The sequence below is a fragment of the Elephantulus edwardii genome, unplaced genomic scaffold (assembly GCF_000299155.1).
Source record: "Elephantulus edwardii isolate Elephantulus edwardi_28Jun2011 unplaced genomic scaffold, EleEdw1.0 scaffold00021, whole genome shotgun sequence".
Taxonomy (NCBI): Eukaryota; Metazoa; Chordata; class Mammalia; order Macroscelidea; family Macroscelididae; genus Elephantulus; species Elephantulus edwardii.
This window is the reverse complement of record NW_006399771.1, coordinates 1,322,417-1,326,186: the sequence shown is the minus strand read 5'-3', so window position 1 is coordinate 1,326,186 and position 3,770 is coordinate 1,322,417. Positions and strand designations below refer to the sequence as shown.

Sequence of the window (3,770 nt, the reverse complement as noted above, 5' to 3'; positions counted from 1 at the left end):
GAGCCCTAGATTATCTATTTACCCTTGCTTTTCTCCTCTTGCAGATGATAAAAAAGCACATACCTCATAGGATTATTGCTATGATTAATTAAAATATGCACATAAAGAAATCAGTGTAATGTTAGTACTGGTTTTATTAGCAGCTGAAAGTAATATGCAAACTATATGCTGAGGGAAGACTTCAATGAGATGGATGTTTAGAGCATTGAAAATAAACTTTTTGTTTGCAGCCACAGTGCCAAGCCCTGTCAGAGGGCCCTTTCAGGGTGAGTTATCTAGATATGCACTCTTCTGTGATGCTCTAGATAGAGAAAGCTCACTCTATTATTAACTCCTGTTTGGTAGATGCTGAGCTGCCATGAGGCCTAATATTTAGTTCCAATTATGAGATTAAATATTTGCTCTGATCACCGGGTTCTAGATCTTTTTGCTAGAAAGGTCTTTGTATTTCATAAAGAAGTGAAGGTTGGTATACTGACAACAGAAGAGATGTGTTATTTTTTGAATGGACATTGAATCCATGTTTCACTACAGCATTGTACTTGCTGGCATGGAATTTAAATACTAGACTAACTAAACTTCACTTAATGAAGAAACATTGAGTGGAATAGGATATTATTTTTAGGTTTCCCCTTCCAATTAGTCAATCATTCTTTGAGCTCATTTCCCCAATACTCTGTTTGCTAAACACTCAGTACATTTATAATTTATGGACTTTAAAAAAAAAATAGAATTTGACAGCCAAATCAGCATTAATTATTCCAAAAACTGAAAAACTCAAACTCATTGCCACTACGTTGGGACAAATTCCTAGTTGACCCTCCACTGGGTTTCTGAGGAGGTAAATTACATAGGAGGAGATTGTTCATCTTTTCGTTGAGGAGCTATGGGTGAATTGAAAAGAACTCCAATTTATCTTTTTGAGAGTATCTCTTTCTGATGCTCTACCTTCCCCAGCATGATGTCTTTTATCCAGGCCTAGTCATTCCCTGACAATACGACTGAAGAATGTGAGAAGTTTCATTACCATTACCTCTAGGACACATGTAGGGGTTGCATTGCCTCCAAGACCAAAATTTTTTTTTGGTATTAACAGTAAGATTTATTGAGCTGTATCTTAGTACAGACACTGGGGCTTGCCCATGGTGCTCTTGATAAACAAAGCCCGAACATTCTGCCAATTCTTCTTTAGCAGTGAAACCAGAAAGTTGACAGCCAGGTGGATGTTGTAAACAAGTTCATCATCTGTCATCTTCACAAGGCCAACAGCCACTGCCAGACACAGGACCTTTTTCACCTGGAATTTGATGGTGGACTTCACCTCGTCTACCTTTGCCACCATGTTCTCATTGTGGGTCAGCAGAGAAGGGAACTTGCCAGCCTTATTCAGCCCTGGACCTAGGATTCTTGGGATCTGATTCAGAGGCCAAAAAGGCATCATACTTCTTGGCCAGCTTTCTGACCGGTTTCTCATTCTTGTTGAGTTTTTTCAGCGCTCCGATGTCCATGTGGGGGATATCCACAGCCTTGACTTCATCACAGTGCTGCTGATCCCCAAGAACACACACAGAGAACTTGGGGCGTGGGGTGGACTTAAGCCTGACGGTCCCAGAGAAACGCTTGTCCTTCTGTGGGTCATAGTTCTTCAAACTGATCTGCAGCTCCACCGTCTCCAAAAACGTTCTGCGTTTGCGCTGGTTCCCGTGCAGGACTTCCCGCACCGCCTCGTAGAGGGTGTCGCGAGAGACTTTGCTGCTCATTGTTGCTAGCGCCGCAGTAACCGGAAAAGACTGTTGTTGGTTTTTTTTTTTTAAGTTCATGGGCTACTCAGTATTTGTCTATAACATCACAATTCAAACGCATCAATTCTTTTTCAGTCTTGCCTAACTCACTGCTCTGCAACTGAAAGCACTATGGCTTGGATCAGGTGCACTTCAGCCTTCAAACTGATATCCTTGCTTTTTAGGACTCTGGATATAGTCTTGATAGTATATTTTCTCAATGTAACATGTCTTGACTGCTGTTGCCACGGGTGTTGATCCAAGAAAAATCTTTTTCTCCATCTCTCCTGATGCTCCAATTTTGATGCAGTGGTGAGGATTTTTTTTTCTTCTTGCTGTTGAGATGTAATGTACATTGAAGACTACAGTCTTGATCTTTTTTAGCAAGTACCTCGAAAGTCAGCAACCCAACATTCGCTAGCCCCCAAGCTTTCCCAAGCTACTCCTCTCTTCAGGTGTGACCTAGAGGCTTGGAAATTGCCAGCCTCTAACAGGACGTACACTAGGAGGCTGAGAGGCCAAAATTAATGGAATAAATGATGAAGTTAAAGAGTTGAACAGAAGATTTCAAAGGGCAGCTTGTGAAGACAAAGCAATGTATTATAATGAAATGTGCAAAGAGCCAAAGTGAGAATATCAAAAGGGAAGAACTTGATCAGCATTTCTGAAACAGAAAGAATTCAAGCTTCAAGCTGCAACACTCAAAGATTCTATGAGCAAGATATTTGTCCAGCACTCTGATGCATAGCAAGTGATTGTAAAGAACATGGCATATATCAGGCACACCTTAGTCTTCAGACTGACATCGTTGCACTTCAGTACTTTAGAGAGGTATCCAACTGCAAACTTTCCCATCGCAATACATCTTTTAATTTCCTGGTGCCATGAGTGTTGACTGTGGAGCCAAGCAAACCAAAACTGTGAACAGTCTCAATCTCTTCACCGTCCACTATAATGCTGCCAATAGAACCTCAATCCATACTGAAGACTGCAGTCCCTGACCTTCTACAGCAAGTGCTTCAGGCCCTCCTCAGTTTCAGCAAGGAGGGTTGTGTCATCTGCTTAATGCAGATTGTTGATGATTCTTCCTCCAGTTCTGATGCCCAGCCTCGTAGATAATCTGTCCTGCATAAAGATTGAATAGGTGTAGAGATAGGATACAGCCCTGACACACACCCTTCCCAATTTTGAACAATGCAGTGTTTCCCTGCTATGTTCTGACAACTGCTTCCTGGTCCAAGTACAGGTTTTGCATTAGCACAATCAAGTGTTCTGGGATTCTCATTCTTCTCAGAATTAGCCACAGTTTGTTATCATCCACACAGCCAAATGCCTCTGTGTAATCAATGAAACAAAGATAGACATTCTTCTGGTATTCCTTGCTTTCAGCCAAGATGGATCTAAAGTTAGCTCCAAAATCCCTAGTACCACAACCCTGTCTAAACCCAGCCTGCACTTCTGGTCGTTCTCTGTAGAAAAAAAATATATCCCAAGCAAATGACAATAAAAAAAAAGCAGGATGAGCAATATTAATCTCTGATAAAATGAACTTCAGGGTAAAAACCAGCAAAAGAGACAAAGGATAATATATAATGCTTAAAAAGGTCAATAGAAGAAGAGTACTTCATCCAACAAAAGCCTGATATACATTCTTCTCCGATGCATATACAACATTTTCCTGAATAGACTGTATGTTAAGTCACAAAGGAAGCTTCAATAAAAGAACAAACCCTGAAATACTACAATGCATCTTCTCAGATCACAAAACTATAAATTAGAAATTAACAAGAGGTTAAAGGAGGAAAAGCTCACACATTCAGAAGTTAACTAATAACCTTTTTTGATTATAATGGGAAAATAGAAGAAATAAAAAATTAAATGAAAAAGTTTTTTGAAACAAAAGAGATAGGTACTTCTGTCATCACAGGAGTCTAGAGCGAGGGCTACATGGTGGAGGGGACCTGGGGGAGGGTTTGTAAAACAATGAAA

General features: G+C 40.4%; 1 pseudogene; it reads right to left on the bottom strand.

Moving 5' to 3' along the window:
• Positions 1 to 1,117: 1,117 nt before the first annotated feature.
• LOC102856263 lies at positions 1,118 to 1,639 on the bottom strand (annotated as a pseudogene).
• Between the last annotated feature and the right edge of the window lie 2,131 nt (positions 1,640 to 3,770).